At 41.9% G+C, this 22,420-nt stretch overlaps 1 pseudogene; it reads right to left on the bottom strand.

The window, feature by feature from the left end:
• Positions 1–13,215: 13,215 nt before the first annotated feature.
• Positions 13,216–13,333, bottom strand: LOC124778611 (annotated as a pseudogene).
• Between the last annotated feature and the right edge of the window lie 9,087 nt (positions 13,334–22,420).

A 22,420-nucleotide genomic window follows, 5' to 3' on the forward strand; every position in this document is an offset into this window, starting at 1 on the left:
AGAGGTTACTTTAACGTCTGTAGACGTCTCTCCATTGAGAACAACATGCTGTGTTCTGTTTGCTAAAAACTCTTCAATCCAGCCACACAGCTGGTCTGATATTCCGTAGCCTCTTACTTTGTTTATCAGGCGACAGTGCGGAGCTGTATCGAACGCCTTGCGGAATCAAGGAAAATGGCATCCACCTGGGAGCCTGTATCTAATATTTTCTGGGTCTCATGAACAAATAAGGCGAGTTGGGTCTCACATGATCGCTGTTTCCGGAATCCATGATGATTCCTACAGAGCCTGTAACGATGCTTGGTGGAGCGACAGTGCGGAGCTGTATCGAACGCATTCCGGAATCAAGGAAAATGGCATCCACCTGGGAGCCTGTATCTAATATTTACTGGGTCTCATGAACAAATAAAGCGAGTTGGGTCTCACATGATCGCTGTTTCTGGAATCCATGTTGATTCCTACAGAGCCTGTAACGAGGCTTGGTGGAAAGTGCTTGTGCTTCTTTGGCTTCTTGGTCATCTGGTCTTCCCTTGCTGGAGAACTTCAGGTGTATCTCTCTTGGGTGACACTTGTGGTCTATATCTTATGGTGGACTAGGAGACAGTGTCAGCTTCCAATGGTACTGACAGTGGAACTGCATGTCACCTCGGACATATCGTGTGTCACGAGAGTCAACCTACTCGTCCTGAGTCGGCCATCTGACGTTTGACAATTCCAATACGAACTGTCGTGCCTGTTAGTCAAATTTGTTTGACAAGACCAGCGAACGAGTGCACCTCATACTGAAATCTGCTGGATATCACGGCTCTAATAGTACAGCTGCCGCAGGGCACCGCTTCTAGCCAACACCGCGCCGTTTCCTGCTGCAGCCTGAATCAAGGTGAAAGGATGAAATACTGCGCACAGATGTAAGGTTGTTAAATGATATTCACAGCTCTTGGTTCTCAGGTGAATCATAGTTTACAGTATACTTGGTCATAGTTGATTCCATGTGAGTGACCGAAAAGTGCTGGAATTGATTATACTGTTATTTCGCGCCACATCGCTCACTTAATGATCTCTTGGGCACAGATCGTGCAGCATGGATGGAACAATGAAACACATGAAGTAGTACAATTTTTTGTTCTCTGATTTGAAAATCTGAATGCGATCAGCTGCTCGTGTAAGGACAGGTAGATGACTGTCTACAAAGGTGTATTGCAAAGGCCGCAAATAATCTAAAATTCGGAACACCATTTCACTCCGCAATAGGTAGTTACCAACAGATCGAAATTTATTGGAAGCTTAGTAAGGAATCATAACCTATGCACGAAAACTCACTGGTTAAACCAACTTTTGATTATTGTTGTATTCAAGGAATACATAGGGAGAATTGAAAGAAAATCTCAGCACTTCCTCATGGTTTTGATTAATCAGTGTGGGAGTGTCGCAGAGACGCTCAAAAATCTCTAGTGGGAGACGCTAGAAAAAGCGGCTTACTGTCGCGGTGAGCTGTAATCACTTTACTTCCTCCAACATATATGTCGCACAGTAATCGTGACGATAAAAAATGGATATTCCGGCTCACATGCATAAGTTCATCGAGCACTTTTTTTCCGCGTACCATCTATGAATCGACTAGGAAGGCGGAATTTGAATCTAATAATCTATTTGCCCTCTATCATGCATCGTACCTTATCTTGCGAAATAGATATGGAGGTGTATAAAACTGCACTTAAACTTCAACTGATCTTCTGGCGCTCTTCTACTGCATTATTTCTTAGCGTGCGCTAAGTTAACGCCAACCTGTCCAGAGGAATTAAGTCCCTACACACAGGAGCCAATGACCTCTGCTGTCACGCCCGTAAACAGATAGTTCGGTGAAGTTTGACAGGTGTGTCTCGTGTTTTATAATTTACGACCACTTACTGTTTGTCTAGTCTGTTGCAACTCCGGAAGGCGTACATTTAAGCAGCCTGGAACGGTTTTCTGTTTCCTGTGACCCTTGAAACAATTTTCATTTCTGTCCTTAGCAATCATTGCCAGATCTCTTGTCCGTTGGACGATTATCAGTATTGATCTTGAATGGACATTCGTCTCTCATTTCTTGTAAAATGATTCAGAGCACTGTGTTGTTTGCTGCGATTCGGGAAAAACTGTCAGTTTCCTCATAATTGCTGCACCCTCCCTAACTCACATCGAATATTGTGGGAAAGCGGAAGAAACAAACTGCGTACTGACAGTTAATACCCAGCTCAATGCTTTACTGTTACTCTTACTTTACGCTACACCGCAGTCACCTCACAGTTGCTGAGATTCAGATGTGACATGGCCTATTTCCCTTCTCACTAATTTTAACTCAAGGCTGTTGCTGAATCAATGTCGTAAGTTAGTCCTGCAGGAGTTTGCAGCGATACATACTTAATATGTACAAAATAAACTCTTCCATTCTGTTAGAGAAAGCTGTTGCTCCAGTCATTGTTTCTCTTGTTACGAAAGCTGGTTCCAGGACACTTTTCCACATATGCGCCTTATCATTTTGGGCTCCCCTTCCATTCCGCTATTTTCCCTCTTAAATTTTCACCGACCCAGTTTTCGTTACTAATTATGATACGCATTGTATACAAATTTTGTACTTGATTGTCATCGGCGCCTACCTCCACTTGGTACCCGAGACAGCCGCTACTAATTGTGATATGGAAATCTCAGTTTTGTGTCACCTCTAGTGCCCCTCTCAGTTTGCGCCTCAAGTAGTGGCTTGTGTAGCATGCATCTTAAAGCGTCCCTGCTTGGTACCCCGGGGGTGAAAGCCGCTTGTCTCTCTAGTTAGTTTCAAGAAAGTGGTGTCTCCACAGCTACCTCTTTGTTGCATCAAACTACTGTTTTTTTTTTCCACGGACATTACACAAAAATATTATTAACTTAGAGGACATTTTGAAGTATTCCATCTCGGCTGTTTTTCGCAGGTATTCAGTTTATTACATCTTCCACTATTGGCCAATGTCGGTCTTACAAACCATTTTCAAGTGCATTACGGGTCGACGTGTTGCACAATGAACGGCGATTAACAGGATAACAATTTATAATACATCGACACATACTGCGCTTGAAAATGACCTGCAAGGTCGGCATTGACCGATCGTGCAAGGAATGAAAAACAGAACACCTGTGAAAAAAAAGCCGATATGGAATACTTCAAAATGTCTCTTAACGAATATACGGCTGTGTGCCCCATATGAAAGAAAATGTTATTAACAACGGAATGATTTTCAGTCGTGTCCCCATGCTTTCAGTTTGCACTATTATACACATTCACTACTGAGAGAAAATGAGAAGGTGCTCTGTTTATTCATGGGTTACGTCTTCCAAAAAAAAATTAGGAGTCTCTGAAATCCCAGTTTTTTCTTGATTAATGTCGGCCCATTCATTAAGTCGTCACGGGTTCCCAGAACCGCGTCACAGCTTTATTATCTACAATTGTGCCTTGGTAAACATTGAAAAGCGAGGAAGGAAATAGAGCTTTTCTATCGAATGAATACATTCAAATTAAAGAGAAAAACTAAGAAAACGTTTTTTCTTTGAATGGAGATACTCAAGAAATAATTTTAAATTCCGTTGGCCTACTTCAAGCATATTCTTGAACACTTCATGTAATTTTTATGGTACAAAAATGGGGATGTTTTCAAAACAATTTTTAATTTCTGAAACGTCCTACATCAGTGTAGGGAATGTAATAAGGATATTGGACGACTCTATAACAAAATCATAATACAGTTCCACAGCGAAACAGTTAAATGACTTAAGCAAACATACTTCCAGTCCCTCGCACTTGCCATTGCAGAGTATATAGTGGTAGTGGAATTAGCCTGGAAACACATCATACAAAATGATAAGTCGTTCTCCTACTGACTAAACAAAGACAAGACAACATACGAACCACTCACAATGGATGTAGATTCTGAAACATTGCTAAAAAGTAATTCTATCAGTAAAGCTAAAAAAATGCTTAATTTCAGTTGAAGTTTTAATTAGCTAGAACGTTGTGATTTTGGATTGCATATTTTTTTTATGAAACCTGTTTCCTGGAAGTAGACAGACGGCCTGCTTAGCGACAAGAAAGAGGTAACACAAAAAATAAGGCACCTGCCACGAGATCAATAAGACATATTTGTGAGTGGAAAATGCTGTTCTAATATCTAATAACTTTCAACGAGCTTCATCAGAAAGAAAATTTTCACAGAATGGTGAATTATTGGTGTTCAAAAAGTTTATTTCGGTTTACCAAGAACGTAGAAAATGTTAGCTACCTCCATTGTGCAACAAAACTTTCAGTTACTTAAATGTAGGGTAACTCGGGGAGAATTGGACCACTTTTGTGCCTCAGCATAAGTTTTGTATGTTTCTCAACTTTTTTCGACTTCTGGTAGCATGTTCGTATAGTGTGTCATATAAGCTTATGTAAATATATTACTGAGGCACTGTCACTTAAAGTGGAAGAGATATGATGAAATGAATAGGTGTCTGCGTGAGATGGACCAATGTACTGGGGAAGATGGACCATATAAAAATAGCTATACATGATGAAAAGAGTCAATTAAAACTTCATATTTTTGTTTGCAATATGTTGTGATGAATTCATAATTATATATTTAATATTTTAGTCCAACGCAATTTCACCAGTTTATTATAAATTTTGATTAAACATTAGATTTACTAATGGATTGTTGGTTTTATTCAGGCATAAGCCTCTCATTATCTCACCACAGTAGTTACACTAATTGCCAGATGTTGACAACACAATGAAACCACGTCATTTTTATTAGTTTCGTAATAGACTTCACCACAAACAGCACATTCATCCTCATCTCATTCATCAAAGTTCTTTGGTAATCTGCTACAATGTCTGCACCTGATGAATACTGTGAGTTCCTTCAGTCTGTTTTTATCGTGACTAGTGTTCCCCTCTAGGATTTCCCTCCGGTGATCTTTTTGTATATTTTCTGTTTGCTTTCTTTTCTTATCCCTCTTTTTATTTTCAGTTTCAATATTTTCAGCAAAGTTTAGCCCTTCAGATATAGTTGCTGCCTTTCTCTTAAAATTCATAGTATTATCCATAGAAGAACAGGTTGTTTTGCTTCCAAAAGTTTTGTCTGTCGTGTCTTAGGAGTAATTAGTTGGGAGGTTGTAATCTTGTAAGTTTTAGGTTTAGTACGAGCGACGTCCGAAGTTGTGTCAGAGAAGGGATTTGATCTGCTGCTCTTTTGGTGTGCTTTGTTCAATATGTCTTTTGATGAGCTGTGAACTCGTTGGTTGGCTTGTGTACAGGATTCTGCACGGCACGGACATATCTTCCGACAAATAAGTATAGTCTGAGACTACGGCAATCACCTGTGGAATTATTGCTCATGCCTTGAAGTTAAATGTAATTGTCCTCCACTTCTCTCATATTAATACAAGTTATCTATCTCTCCTAAATAACAATGGTCTACTTCTTCCTACTGTGTGGGAGATATGGACCTCCCCGACTTCTACCTGTGCGCAAAGATCTCGATGGCTATTATATGGTAGTTTCATCTCTATACATTTTTCTTAAGCTCGCAGTGAAAAAACTACCTCAATATTGTGCAAATTTAGTTTTAATACGAAAATTATACAACTACACTTTAAAACTTTTCGGCTTACCAGAAAAGAGAATGTAATTTTTCTCCATAACTAACACGAAACTGACAGCAAGACATGTGCACCACGTTTGTTCACTATAGAGCTCCGTTGCAAGTAGCGGCAGCTGCGCTCCAGCGGCACGTTTGTGAAATACACCACTGGTTCATCTCACTCAGTGATCCAACTTTCCCGGACTTACCCTACAGTGACGTAAGTTTTGATGTTGGTAATATACCTGTATAAAAGGGAAATATGGCTGTATAGCAGTTGCCTAGCACCATTGACAAAAAGCTTGAACTGACCCAATACACTATTTCAAAGCGAAACGTTTGTTTGCAAGTCGACATATGGGGTCTTATGTGACCGATCAAATAAGTAGGATATTCATAAATGACGCCAAGGCCGATTGCAGTTGTTAGCGTGAGAAAAGTCTACCAAGTGATACATAATGGTTTGACTGTATGTTTCTTAGAAGTAGACATTGTGTGCAGAGACCGAAGTTACTCGCCGTAATTTTATTTCTAACGATCGAACATTTGTAAGGTAATTTATTCAATATACTCTCAAAATTGCACTTTTTTCGCGCAAACCTTATCAGGTTTCAAGTAAATTACATCACTACCACTCCCTTGCCTCTTCAATGACGTCGCACAAGAGGCAATCATAGGTGAAGTGCTGGTCATTACACAGGAATGTCTATTGATATCCTCCTGAGTTACCTGATTAGACATTCCAGCGTAATGACAGCACTTCACCTATGATAGCCTTACGGACAATAGGTTACGTGTTCATGCATGCTATCATTGTAAAGCGTTACATTAAGATCGACAACGTCGACGGTACGAATGGCTTTTGGGCTTTTGTGACAGTACTCACTCAGCGTTGAAATTGGAAATGCAGTCGTCAGAGCAATAATCGAACTCTAAAGTGACCAGATACAAGTGAGGCAGAACGGGAAACGCATGTCACGTCGAATGATGGACTTCGTAACTCGGTTAATTAGAACCACTATATCTGAGGATGCCAGTGTGTTAATCCTATCACAAGCTGCATAGTGCCGCGTGAAAATGGAGGAAGACAACATTAATTGAAAGTGTAAAGAAAGCAATGTTCCCCTATTGGATTGACTAAAAAGTTGGAGTCTCTTAGATGTAACGGTAGGGCTGATAAGAATGAACTTATAATTCAGCCGACATACGCTATTACAGAACGACGAAAAGTTTACAAATTACTGTTCTGTCATCGACTGCGTATCTGCTGACCTTTTATCACCATCTACGGGTAACACTAAAGTAATGATGCCGAGGCGAGGAAACACAGACGAGTTAAGGTAGGAGATTGCCCAATGGTCCAATATGGATTTCATGAAGGAGGGAGGTTTTTGTCAACTGTGTTAAAAAGGGAGCTAATTTTCAGCCTGTTTATTTTATTCCGAAAAGTCACAAAATGCCTTTCGGTAGAAAACAAACTTCTCCATTTATTTTAGTTTAATGTAAAATTAAATAAACACACAAGATGTTATTCGTCGATAACTCCAGCGAGTAGCCTAATGTTTCACGTAATTTACCTGTTATATCCAGTCGTACATAGTCCGTGACGTTTCACTTAAATACTTAAAAAGGATGGAAACATTGGTTTGAATTGCTGTCCTCGTTTCCCGTTCCCGAGTGCATCATCGATAAAACATTGCCGGGTCGTGTGAAACGTTTATCAAACAGGAACGTAACATACGAAATCTCGAAAATGTGCAACGGATAATTATTTAAAAGTCCATTTATTGGGTCTAAGCATCCGCCTGACTGCATACGTCAGGAAGTTTCAACAGTCTGAGAGTTTATAGTTTTTCCAAAGAGTAAATATTTTTCCTTAATTTTGCGCAGTATTCTTCGAATCAACAAATCTCTTTGACTGCATGTAATAATCTGAATGTTCAGTCGCAAATTCTTTCTCAAAATATGAACGAAACGACTTACGACTTAAGTACCGTCGATCGGAGTAATTTATAGCACTTATTCCATTTTTTTTAAATTCTGGACACAAATGAAGTTACACATCACAACAAACACCATATCTATTGCTACTGAGCGCTTCGGAAAGTCAAAATTTACACCAATTACGCCATATTAGAGTAAAATTTCTATTTCAGTACGGATACAAAGTTACACTGTCATTAACGGCAACTTTAGCCCAGCCATAAGAAACATAGTATTTTTCCTGAATCTAATGCTCTGGATAAATTTCGATCATGGCAGAAGGAAATCAGGTCTCTATAAGAAGTAAAAACAAAGAGTGTTAACTCAGTATTGCAGGATTACTTTGAAATATCAAGATATTTGTATAGACATGGAATTGTTCAATTTCAATCATTGTCGCCAGCAGCTCCATTTACAACCAACGCAATTACAGTAATTGAGAGCTTTTACGAAGGTGGAGAGACAACTGAAGTACTAACTACAAACCACAGAGGTATTAAAATTTTAACTTTTAGTACAAAATAATGCAAGTAGGAGGAGCAGAAGACATTTGAAACAAAAGTAGTAAGTGGTACAAAGATGCTCCGACTGGTAAGAAGTTACTCTGATTGAGTGCACTTAAACTTCAACGTATATTCTCAAAGTCAGTATTACAACCACTGCGCTTCATAATTCCCAAGTTATCTTTCTATAACTGAGGTTCACTTAATAACAATTTCCATCGAACAGTCTGATTTGGCGCAACCAGTGCCATACCGTCATTAAGATACGGACACAATTCAAAGACTGACGAGTACATAGCTCAATTTAGACCTTCTGAAAACGCTGCCTGCGTCCAAGTACCAGATCCGCGGATAGGCGAACTACTGCAGGGATGGCTTAACGTTACTACAATGATTTTTCAAACAAATTAATACAGGGATTATCCCCCACCTCTAGCTTTAATTTCATCACAAACAATTGGTTTCCACGTCGTCTTAACCTCATTCTTTTGTAGAAGGAAAAAGAAATGGAGTGTGTACGACCGATGTAATTCGACAGTCATAATTCTGTCACCTGGAGGATAGAAAGATACCACATTTTTTTACTGATCTATTATTTACGCACAAGGAGAGGAGAGGAGTGGATCATTTCTAGCAGCGACCAAGCTGTCTCTCGTCAACCTTTGAGTAAGACTAGTAAAAGTATATGAAATACATAGATAAGAGGAGAAATGCTCGATGAGATGTGAGAATGGCGATACTGTAGGCTCCCTGTAATATCTTCTCAGGTTAAGAATTTGGATTCTACCGGGATTGGAGAGAAAGTGGTACGAAAACAGAATATTGAGTGTGTGTTAGCAAGGATCAAGAGACGGTAGTTCAAGAGGTAGTTGAGGTGAGTATTGCAGTCGTGCATGAAAAGAGTGGCCTGGAACCCTCATTTGGAATGGAAGAGACAGGACATATTTTACAGTAGTTGATTAATGGGGAGATGACAGGAGAAAGTACACGACCTGAGAGGGCAGGGCAGCTGAAATTACTATGGGAAAAGGCGTAGAGTGTGGAGACAGGAGGATAGGACACGGCGATTGAAGCAAGTCAGAGATCTCAACGGCGGGGGCTATAGTGAGATTCCATTTTGCAGAAGTCATTGTGCTGTAGAAAGTTTATTGGATGTCAATCTGCGTAGATAAATACAGTAGTATGATGGTCCTCTAGATGTGTTTGCGGGTTAGCTAACTCTTTCTACAAAAAAGCAGTTTTAGTCTGCTTTGGTCTTTTGTTTGGCTGCTTAGAAGGTAATGGTTCTTAGTTAGCTTTTGTCCAAGCGACTGTCAAACGTTTTAGAGTAGACGGTTGTGTACTGTCCCGTAGAGGTTTCAGGATCGGAAAACTCCAGCAATTTCTCTTATAATTATTGAGTGGATTTTTACGCGATGGATGAAGCAGTACCACTGTTTAAATCAGGAGCTGAACTTATGGGGCAGAAGTTGTTGGGATCGTTGGGACGAAAGAAGGGTACTGTGTGGTAGAAATTTCAGGGTCGGAAAGCTCTATCATTTTCTGCCATAATTATTGTGTGGATTTTCATGGGGGATAAGTGAAGTAGTACCGCTGCTTAAATCAGGAGGTGAATTACGGAGGTGGAGCTGATGGGATCGTTGGGACGAAAGAATAGTAGGATGGTGCGAAATATACTGTGCCGTGCGTGTACAACGTGATGCGTTTCAATATCGATAGAACCCTTCAGGTTATCAAAATCACAAGCGGTGGTAGAATCAGAGCGAATTTCCGTCGCGCAGTGACGATGAAGTCGATTTAAGCGCGATCGCGGGAATGGTGTCTCTGACTGATCGTGTGTCAAGCCGTCTGTGTGGCGACGGCGGATAGTAAGCGCCGTGACGTCGAGCCAAAAAGATCCTTGGCTGGCTGCCACATTTGGAATGTTGGTCAGGGCAGGTTACATGATGTCCTGGGCCGGCCGGATCAGAGGAGAACGCGCGGTGTAGAAGTTATTTCGTTGCGTTGCTTGTGCACATACTTCTACTTGTTTTTGCATCATTCGGAAGAAGCGTGTGTCCACTGTGGCATCGGGTTGGTCTCCTGTCAGCTAGTTTCAAAGGACGAACCACAAGGGCGACTGTAGGTTATGCTCAATCGACTGCAGCCATTAATGGGTAGGTAGTTATGTTCGTACTTCCTGGAAATTATGGTGAGCATTAAGTTACAGTCACAACCGTTATAGTTTACATGTGAAGACGCTGCCCTCTTACTTGCCATCCTGATAACCATCGTCAACGGTATAGCGGTTTTTGTGAACATTTGAAGTGATTCCAATCAAGACATTTTACTGCGTAATTTGTTACTATTGAACTGGCTGTGTAGAAGCCTCTTACCCGCGTTTGGCAGTGCAAACTGGCGCTATCTAAATTAAACGGTGTATTCAGGGCACAGCTCGCTTTTTCCAAATTTTCTCCAGTGTCTTTTGGTGTTGTAAATTTTTTAAACTTGTTAACTAGTAATTTATATCTTGCAAGACAGCTTGAGTAAACAAGAGTTTTATATTGTGAGTTCCGCTCAAGGGGCCTTGAGTGAAAGAAATGATTAAGCCTAAAGTGATTGCTCCCTCTGTTAACCTGCTAAAGCGAGACTCTTTTCTCCTGTTACATCCTTATGGAGGACTCAAGCGTTTATAGCTGCTAATTCCAAGACATAGAAAAAAACGTGCTTGGGCCATCTGCAGCATACGTACTTTACAGTGTAAAGCAGAGCCATTTGATCGATTATGTCAACACTATACTTGGAGTTATTGTATGCCACTGACTCTGGTAGCTTTTTAGGATGTCGTTCATCGATAGTTATTGCGTCTTGCATTGATCTCAAAGTAAGCATATTTTTGTTCTTTTTCCGCCGATAGCATGTTGGAGTCACGTCACCTGACTTATAAAGAATAGTTACGTGCTAAGGTGCTACAGCAGATTTTGCTGATAGAGGTGCCTACAATGCTTGTACTCTTACGTTTCAAATTTTCTGTAAGGCATTTCGTTGTGAAAAAATTGTCGCAGGTTATCTTCCTTCCTGCAGAAACAAAGGGCTGCATAAGACACGTTACAACATGTTCTTCAAGGGGAACACCTGTGAGACGCTGCTCATCTTTGCCTAGTTAAGGAAATCCATTCCCAGATAATTAGAATTCTTATCAACTGCAAGCCAAAACTTTATTCTAAATTTGTCTGGTTTATTGCTCATGTGTTGAATGAAAGAGCCTGTAGCCTTGTATGGAAACAGTTGCTCATCCACAGTCATATTTTCACCTGAAATATAACACAGCAAGGAATTGGCATTGAATGTATTCCAATAGGGGTAGCAGGTGCAAAACGATCTGTCTTTAATCTATTTGAACGTGTGCTCTTTTCGTCAAATCGCATAAACAGCAAAATTTCGTTGAACTTATTTCTGCACATTGTGTTCCGAAAAAATGCTGGTCCCCATGTATTCGACCATAACAGCTTCAACGGAAAAATTTTTGCTCCATATATGTTTCGTAAGTACATGAGTGATATTGCAGCTTCTATTGCATCGACGCTAATAGTCCAGTCATCATCATGTAGCTCTTGGCGTGCTCTATTTTCTGTACACTTCTTTATATTTTGAATCATGCTGACATCAACTAGCAATCTCCATGCGCTAGAGTATATACCTTTCCTGACAAACTTCGCCGGCCGCGGTGGTCTAGCGGTTCTAGGCGCGCAGTCCGGAACCGTGCGACTGCTACGGTCGCAGGTTCGAATCCTGCCTCGGGCATGGATGTGTGTGATGTCCTTAGATTGGTTAGGTTTAAGTAGTTCTAAGTTCTAGGGGACTGATGACCACAGATGTTAAGTCCCATAGTGCTCAGAGCCATTTTGGAACCTGACAAACTTCTTCGCATAGCTTGTAGGTCCTGATGCTACCTTCAAGATGTTCTGCCGTGGACGTATTCCACGAACAGCTTTCGTAGGTTTAGCAGTCCATGTTGTTCCGTCATTAGCTGTCTCACTACTCCCACTGAAAGGATTTCCTTCCATCTGAATTTTCCCTTTCACTCTGCCACGATCGCCTCTAGTGGTGTTAGCTGGAGGGAAGCGCATACTTGATGTTTGACGTACCTGTATATACAGCATACAACAGAATAATTCAGTTACAACAAAAACAATGAAATTGAAATTATAACACAGCAAAATAGAAAACATTTATAATGCTTGCTGAAATATCAGTGGTGATAAAATACAAAATAATAATACAATGGCTATACAAACGTACCTGCTATAGGTAAAGCGACATTGGTTTGCAACTTTTCGGCATGCTCTTGTACAGTAGTTGCAACATCGCTGTCTGAAGAGGCACTGATTTCATTGATGGGAGGGATCAGCTTCACAAGCATCACGAGGATCTTCTCCTTCGGATTCACCATCTGACATTATATTTTAAAATTTCTTCGTCAGACAAACCGCGTCTTTGAACCGCCATTACGAAACAACTGAAATGTGGACAACACAAACTGCTTCACTTGAACAACAAAGCTTAATTGCTCATTGACAGTGGGTCTTCAGAAGACAATGATCAAACTAGGGTGGTAAACAGCAATAGCTTTGGACATGTCCGAAAGCTATTGCTCACATTTCAGTCCTTGTCCTAGGAGTTGTTTGAGACACTTTTCAGAATCGTCCTACTTGGTAAATTCTTTGTGGACGTCTACCTAACAAATATTTATGATAATTCATAGAAAATGGGACCAATAGAAGAACCAATTTAGGAGAAATAATTCTACAGAAGTAGAATACCCATCAAAATGACGGGTGCGGTCCTTCTAGCGTTAACTCAGCTGGCCAACCAGGTTCCGTGTTGTTCATAAACAAAAGGAAGAAAAACTCCTCCCGAACAGGCCATGAAGGCCCAACGGGACCGACCAGCTGCCGTGTCATCCTCAGCCCGCATGGGCGTCATTGGATGCGGATATGGAGGGGCATGTGGTCAGCACACCGCTCTCCCGGCAGTAAGTCGGTTTCCGCGACCGGAGCCACTACTTCTCAATCAAGTAGCTCCTCAGTTTGCCTCACAAGGGCTGAGTTCACCCCGCTTGCCAACAGCGCTCGGTAGACCGGATGGTCACCCATCAAAATGCTAGCCCAGCCAGACAGCGCTTAACTTCGGTGATCTGACGGGAACCGGTGTTACCACTGCGGCAAGACCGTTGGCAGAAGGAAGAAAGGAAGAGCTTATTTCGGCCCTACAGGGGCACCTTGTTTGCACGAGCAACTGATTGTGTTTCACGTACAGATGACAAAACTTGCACAAGATTACCATGGAGAGATGCATCGAACTGGTCTTTGAACTGAGGGTCACAAAGACAACACGCTCAGTATAGTTAACTGCATCTTATATGGAAGTCTGTGTTAGGTACTAATATTGTCTGCTGGTCATCAATATACGAAAACAATAATAAATATCCCACTGCATTACAGTGGGGTACGTCTAAATTTTTCTACTTCTGTCGATGATGCTCCAATATGACGTGCAGTGTACTGCCTATCAAGAATTCCTCAGTCTAATCACAATCCTTTTTATACTCCACGTTAATGCACTGGTACTAATAAACATTGCGGTACCTAGTCAGGTGCTTTTCAAAAGTCGGAAGTATGCAGTATATCATCCAGCTGATTGCTTTGATCCTTAATATTCTGCATGTCGTGTAATAATCCTGTTTACTTGGGTTGCTTGTTTTCCATACTTTGATGTGATCTGTTCTACTTGCCAGTAGATGTCGGACGTTAATAGACTTAATAATTTCTGTTGGTTTCTAACGCTTCAATATGGAATGTATTGTTCAAAGCAACATTTTTTACCTTATTAAACAACTGTGATAAGGCTTGCATTTAATGTCAAACTTTCAGAAAATTTTTCTAAAGAATCTTTTCTTAATTTTTTTCTTAAATGTAATTTTAGAGGTTTTGTAATTTCTACAGTGATGTAGTCTTTCGCCCCTATTGCTCAATCTATATAGCGAAGAAGCAATGACGAATATGAAAGAATGTCCAAGATGAAAGGTTCAAGATTCGCTGATGACTTTAACATGCTCAGTGAAAGTCAGAAAGAATTACATGATTTGTTGAATGGAATGAACATTCTAATGAGTGCAGGGTATGTACTGAGAGTAAATCGAAGAAAGACGAAAGTAATGAGAAGTAGCAGAAGGGACAACAACGAGGAAATTAACATTGGCATTGGTGATCACAAAGTAGATGTAGTTAAGGAATTCTGCTACCTAGGCAATGAGATAACGCATGTCGGATGGGGAAAGGAACACATAGAAAGCCGACAAGCACTGACAAAAAGGGCGTTACTGGCCAAGAAAAGTCTACTCCTATCAAAAATAGCCTTTGATCTGAGAAAAAAAAATTCTGAGAAGGTACGTTTGGAGCACAGCACTGCATGGTAGTGAGACGTGAACTATAGGAAAACCAGGAAAGAAAAGAATTGAAGTATTTGAGACGTGGTGCTACAGAAAAATGTAGAAAATGAGGTGGACTGATAAGATAAGGAATTAAAGGGTTCTCCGGAGAATTGGCGAGGAAAGGAATGTATGAAAAACACTAACCAGGAGAAAGGACAGTATGACAGGACGTCTTTAAGGCATCACGGAGTAACGTCTCTGGACTATAGGGAGCTGTAGAGGGTACAAACTGTATGGGAAAACAGATAATGGAATACGTCCGGGAAATAACTGAGGACAGAGGTTGCAAGTGCCAGTCAGTGCGGGGCAGGGTGGTGGTGTCACTACTGGAGTACTGGTTACTCTCCGTGCCTTACTATTCCTGGTAATATTCATCGATGAAACGAATATCGCACTAGACTATTCTGTCATGGTGGACATTGGTCGGTGACCCCTATGTTTAGAGGTAACAGTCATTTACTACTGCGTGTGAGTTGAGATTGCCCGCCGCATTCAAGGGTTTTGTAGCAAGTAAATGCAAGAAACGGAGGCTTCCATTCTTCCCTACTTCCATAGAGAGTTTAATGTTTTGATAGGTGTTGTTAAGATATATCATAAGATCGTCCATAGTCCATCTGCCACGTCCCAGACTGCAAGTATATCGTGCAGAAGAAGTGCTTGATTTTTGACGGGTGTTTTAAAAAGCCACCCCCTTAGAATGTTCCATGTAGGGGTTTGCAGTCCCAGTGGCCATTTCATCTATTTGTTCATAAAACTCCACGTTGCCCTTGAAGTAGAAGTTATATGCAGTGAAAGCTCAAAACCGTGAACTATTGCCGCCACAATTATTGAGCAAGGACCGCCAAGGAGTCTTGAACTTTATATGCACCATGAAAGTAGAGAAGAATCGAAGTCTCTCTGTGGTGTCGTCCGAAGAACAAAGTAATGTGTCACAGCAGGTACCTCACGACGGAAGAAGTAAGGACAGTCGCTACCTGACGGAGAAACGAATGAGAGATGTTGGTATAGAGCTTATATAGGCTGCCGCAGCTAGAAGATTACTTGCGCTAGGTCTCAGCGCAGCTCACCCCACTCGTAATCACCGACTTCTGCCCCTTCTTTCTTCTCTTCTCTTGGCCCCTCTATCTGCGTTCCATCCTTCTGTCCATCTCCTCTTCCCGTCTCTCTTAGGCGCTACAGTCTGGAGCCGAGCGACCGCTACGGTCGCAGGTTCGAGTCCTGCCTCGGGCATGGATGTGTGTGATGTCTTTAGGTTAGTTAGGTTTAATTAGTTCTAAGTTCTAGGCGACTGATGACCTCAGAAGTTAAGTCGCATAGTGCTCAGAGGTAACCCGTCTCTCTCTGGCCTTGAGCCTTGTTTACTGTTATTATCTCTTATTCACTTTCATTGAAGATAGCAATGTCATTAGCGAATCTTATCACTGACAAATAAACTTTCCCTCTTGGTTTTAATTCCACTCTTGAACCTTTGCTTTATTTACGTCATTAGTTCCTCGATGAATTTAAATTCGTTTCCAGGGTTCAGTACATCACTAAGTAGAAACTGCGTGCCTGCCTGTCCGGCTGTTAAGAACCTTTTTTTCTCAAGAACAGGCAGACGTATCAAGATCAAATTTATGTCACATACTAAGACTTACGACCCCTTGGCAGTGGATGAAATTCAAGCTTCTAGCTCAGTACCATTTATGCCATATATCTTGATAAATGCAAACTCACTCACGAAATTCTATAGGGTACGTCGTCTTGAATAACATTAACAACACTCAAAGCTTAATAACCATAGAAACTATTGTACCATACAAATTACAACAATTAAAAAATCAAGAATGATGAGGTGTTTCAAAGAGCCGCCTAGCTTTATGAAGGTTCTTTAATCGCAACTATCGGTTTAGCGTCGGTATAACGCACCTTAAAGTTTATCTGTCAAGAATACAAATCACTGTGTGAAAATTTTCAAATACGGAGCCCAACAGCTGTTTTCATAGTTATGATTTTCTCCTGGCAGCTGTCTGTGTGTTTACTTTGTTTCCCTCTTTGGCACTGTGGCCTACCGCCCTCCAGCATTTTGCTAGCAAACACAGGATGCTTACACCGCATGGGTGTGCTAACGAGCATCTTTTGGGTGTACTCAATTTTGTTATGATAACGACCAATGTGGTTTGACTCTTTACGTGTATAACTTCCCGAAAGCTGGGACACCGTAATTGTCCATCTGCATTACGGTGATATAAGCATTGTGCGTACTTGTTATCGTTTACTGTTGAAAGCCAACTCTGAGGTCCTTTTTTCTACTCTTGGAAAACTTTGTGTTTCTGACAGATAAACCTGAAGATGCGTGTATACTGATGTAAACCAGTAGCTGCAAGTAAAGCACCTTTGTACAGCTATGCGACTTTTAGAAAAACTTCGTCATTCCTGGTTTTTAAGTTGTTATAATAATTTTTATGGTAATTTGAATGGTTGTTGAGTGTTGATTGTTGTTATTGTTATTCACAATATCTCTGAACTGTGGTTGCCCTCGTCAGAAATTTATTTGCACTTCTCATTGACCCAGAATCATGAAATTTGGCAATAAGCAAGATTTTATAGTACAAGTAAAGGAAGAAATCGGAAACTGGTTAATCTGTAATTATAGCACACGAAATCCTTGGAATTTCCGAGATCCACATCTTGGCAGTATAAATATCGATAACAGACAAAAATCGTCGGGATTCTTGAATCCCAGGATGGACGAACTATCTATATGCATAATTAAGTTTGCACGGAACCCTCAGAGCCCTTGACACACTCTCATTTGGCGTTTTTAATGGCGAATTATGCCCTTTTTAAGCGCCTCGCTTGAAACAAATTGAGACAAGAGAATACGGAGCAAAGGATCTGGATCACGGTGGCATCTCTGGTGTTGTTGCTGGTGCTTGAATGCCGCGTCGCCATGGAGTTTCCTCCACTCTCCATATATGTAGCGGGTCCATGTTTGTGATACGTAGTGCTTACATTGCTCTTCATGAAGAACAAACTGAGACAATAGAACGCTACCTTTCAGTGGTCTAGATCCCTCTTTCATACATGATCCGGCACGCACTGATATTCGTCTGCTTCGAGCAACTCACAACTAGTTCAGGTGTTCAACATTATCTTAGCAACTCATATCTCTATCGACAAACTTTTCGGTGTAGGTGTGCTCTAATCTCAAATGCAAATGCTTCAGACAGAATGACCTTTCCCATGTCAACCAGCGTGGATTCGGAAAACATCGGACACGCGACAGCTTACTAGCCCCATTATTACACGATATGCAGAATATTAAGGATCAAAGCAATCAGCTGGATGATATACTGCATACTTCCGACTTTTGAAAAGCACCTGACTAGGTACCGGAATGTTTATTAATACCAGTGCATTAACGTGGAGTATAAAAAGGATTGTGATTAGACTGAGGAATTCTTGATAGGCAGTACACTGCACGTCATATTGGAGCATCATCGACAGAAGTAGAAAAATTTAGACGTACCCCACTGTAATGCAGTGGGATATTTATTATTGTTTTCGTATATTGATGACCAGCAGACAATATTAGTACCTAACACAGACTTCCATATAAGATGCAGTTAACTATACTGAGCGTGTTGTCTTTGTGACCCTCAGTTCAAAGACCAGTTCGATGCATCTCTCCATGGTAATCTTGTGCAAGTTTTGTCATCTGTGCGTAACTGCAGCAACCTGCATCCATTTGAACCTGGTTACGGCAGTCACCCTTTAGTCTGCGTCTACAATTTACACTCCTCACACTTCCTTCCAGCACTAAATTGATGATTCCTCGATTCCTCAGGATGTGTACTATTAATTGATCCCTTGTTTTAGTCTCGTTGTGGAACGCATTACTTCCAGTATGATTCAGTGCTTCTTCATTATTTATTCGATCTTTTCGGCCTATCCATCCAGTCTTCAGTATTCTTCTGTAACACCACAGTCCCAAAACTTCTACTCCGTTCTTGTCTGAATTGTTTATCGTCCACGTTTCACTTCAATACAAGGCTACACTCCAGGCAAACACCTTCGGAAAATGCATTCTAACACTTAAATAAAGAATTACAATGTGCAAATGGCTGGAGAAATACGCATTCAGACTCAAAAAGATTCCATTGTGATGCTAAGATTTTTAGCTTGCATCACTGTAATGTTTGACTATGGTGCAAAAGATTGTTAGTTACTTTAAATGTATGGAAATGTTGAATTATACACTTCGCAAAAAGCGGAAAAGTAACACCTTAAAAACTACAATATCTATGAGACAGAAACGGAATTAGTCGACTCGCACAAATAGGGGGGGAGGGGGAGGGGGTGTAAAAATTAGCTGGGGTATAAATAGAATGATCACGTGAGCTCAGCTGTGGGTAAGGCAGGTGGCAGGCTTCGGTTCATTTACAGGATACTGGGGAAATGTAGTCTACAGACTACATGTTGCTTTGCTAATGGTTTCATTTCGGCCCGCGGAGAAATTCGTGGAAGAGACAGCGAGGCATTCGCATATTACTCCGACGCTCGGTTCGCCTCAGATTTGCAGCTCACTGCACAGACCAGAGGAAGTTTTGCTTACTGAGGCCGTATACATTGCCATTTCGTCGCCGTTAGATTTGAACAACAACAGAGAAATACGTTTTCAGTCTGAGCGCAAAGCTGTGGCCCATATTCTAATGTATGTGCGGAGGTATCAGTGCTGACAACACACACACACGTTACTTACTTGTTACTGCCTATGTCTGTGAAATTTTGCTAGAAGGAGATGATGATGTTGATTTGTGGGGCGCTCAACTGCGTGATCATCAGCGCCTGGTGCTAGAAGGCGACAATAGCACTAAAATAACTAACTACTCGCGAAATGTGCTGATTCGAACAGCGGTAGGAGTGTACCATTCATATCGGTGCGTTACCCCGTAATCATTAACGTCATTAACGCTACAGTTTTTAACTTCATGCACCAGGAGCTCTGCTGTTACGTCACGTGACGAAGTGGCCCGCGAGCTTAAATATGTGGTTCAGGCTCGCGGCAGAGTTGGTGGTTTTTGCTGAAACAACCGGTTTTCGGTTATGTCGTTCTCTTCGACGCCAGTTTAACTTCACTGTTAAAACTTCTCAAAGTAATCGGTTCCTGAAATAACCTATTTTCGGTTTCTCATTCCTGTTGTTTCCCGCAATAAACATAGAAAACTAATAACAACTTCTGTTTCAAGGTACATAGAATCACAATTTTACATTAAACAGACAAACAGAAGAGAAATTACACGCATCAAAAAAAGTTTTGAATCACCTCGGTTCCGATAGTTCCGGAGCCTGTACAGAAAATTGGAATAGAGTTCAACAAAAACATCATTTCCGCCCTTTTTATTGCATATGAAACCACACATTGCATGTTGTATCACCATATAGCGAGACCTTCAGAGGTGGTGGTCGAGACTGCTATACACACCGGTACCTCTAATACCAAGTAGCATGTCCTCTTGCATTGGTGTATGCCTGCATTCGTCGTGGCATTCTATCCAAAAGTTAATCAAGGGATTGTTGGTCCAGATTGTCCCACTCCTCAACGGAGATTCGGCGTAGATCCATCAGTGTGGTTGGTGGGTCATATAGTCCATAAACAGCCCTTTTCAATCTATGCCAGGCATGTTCGATAGGTTTCATGTCTGGAGAACATGCTGGCCACTCTAGTCGAGCGATGTATTCTGAGGGAAGTCATTGACAATATGTGCACGAGGGGGGCACCATTTGTCGTCCATGAAGACGAATGTCTCGCCGATATGCTGCCTATATGGTTGCACTGTCGGTAGGAGATGGCATTCATGTATCGTTCAACCGTTACGGCGCCTTCCATGACCACCAGTGGCGTACGTCGTTGGCCCCACACAATGCCACCCAAAAACAACAGGGAACCTCCACATTGCTGCACTCGCTGGACAGTGTGTCTAAGGCGTTCAGCCTCACCGGATAGCCTCCAAACACGTCACCGACGACTGTCTGGTTGATGGCATATGCAACACTCATTGGTGAAGAGAACGTGATGACAATCCTGAGCGATTCATTCGGCATGTTGCTGGGCCCATCTGTACCGCGCTGCATGTTGTCGTGGTTGCAAGGATGGACCTCGCCATGGACGTCAGGAGCGAATTTGCTCATCATGCAGTCTATTGCGTACATTTTGGGTCGTAACACGTCGACCTGTGGCTGCACGAAAAGCATTATTCAACATAGTGGCGTTGCCGTCAGGGTTCCTCCGAGCCATAATCCGTAGGTAGCTGTCATCCACTGCGGTAGTAAGCCTTGGGCGGCCTGAACGAGACATGTTATCGACAGTTCCTGTCTCTCTGTATCTCCTCCATGTCCGAAGAACATCGTTTTGGTTCACTCCGAGGTGCCTGGACACTTCTCTCGTTGAAAGCCCTTCCTGCGGACGCGATCGAACCGTGGTACTGACTGTCTAGGCATGGCTGAACTATAGACAACACGAGCCACGTACCTCCTACCTGGTGGAATGACTGGAACTGATCGGTTGTCAGACTCCCTCCGTCTAATAGGGGCTGCTCATACATGGTTGTTTACATCTTTGGGCGTGTCTAGTGACATCACTGAACAGTCAACGATACTGTACCTGCGATACAATATCCACAGTCAACCTCTATTTTCAGGAGTTATGGGAACTGGGATGATGAAAAAATTTAAAAACTTTTTTTGATGTGTCTATTTTTTCCACCGTTCGTTGCTTTTCTCGAAAAGTGATAAATAATCGCTGCTAATGGGTGATAACTGAAATAGACGAACTCTATTCGTGCTAATTTGTTGGTTTCTGAGCGTTTCTAGGCGCTTCAGTCTGGAACCGCGCAACCACTACGGTCACAGGTTCGAATCCTGCCTCGGGCATGGATGTGTGTGATGGCTTTAGGTTTGTTAGGTTCACGTAGCTCTAAGTTCTAGGGGACTGATGACCTCAGATGTTAACTCCCATAGTGCTCAGAGCCATTTGAACCATTTTGGTTCGTTTCCAAAATTACAAGCAGATAAAGACATACTACACATTGCGATCAAAAGTATCCGGACCCCTGGCTGAAAATGACTTACTAGTTCGTGGCGCCCTCTACCGGTAATGCTGGAATTCAATATGGTGTTGGCCCACCCTAAGCCTTGGTGATAGCTTCCACTGTCGCAGGCATACATTCAGTCGGTGCTGGAAGGTTTCTTGGGGAATGGCAGACCATTCTTGACGGAATGCTGCACTGAGGAGAGGTATCGATGTCGGTTGGTGAGGCCTGGCACGAATTCGGCGTTCCAAAACATCCCGAAGGTGTTCCACAGGTTTCAGGTCAGGGCTCTGTGCAGGGATGTTATTGTCGTGTAGCTACTTCGCCACAGGCCGTGCATTACGAACAGGTGCTCGATCGTGTTGAAAGATGCAATTGCCATCTCCGAATTGCTCTTCAACAGTGGGAAGCAAGAAGGTGCATAAAACATCAATGTAGGCCTTCACTGTGATAGTGCCACGCCAAACAACAAGGGGTGCAAGCTCCATCCATGAAAAACGCGATCACACTATAACACCACCGCCTCCTAATTTTACTGTTGGCACTATACAATCTGGCAGATGACGTTCACCGGGCATTCGCCATACCCACTCCCTGCCATCGGATCGCCACATTGTGTACCGTGATTCATCACTCCACACAACGTTTTCATTTGTTAAATATTTACGCTCCTTACACCAAGCGAGGCGTCGTTTGGCATTTACGGGCGTGATGTGTGGCTTATGAGCAGCCTTTCGACCAAATCCAGGTTTTCTCGCC

This window comes from Schistocerca piceifrons, chromosome 2 (assembly GCF_021461385.2).
Source record: "Schistocerca piceifrons isolate TAMUIC-IGC-003096 chromosome 2, iqSchPice1.1, whole genome shotgun sequence".
Taxonomy (NCBI): domain Eukaryota; kingdom Metazoa; phylum Arthropoda; class Insecta; order Orthoptera; family Acrididae; genus Schistocerca; species Schistocerca piceifrons.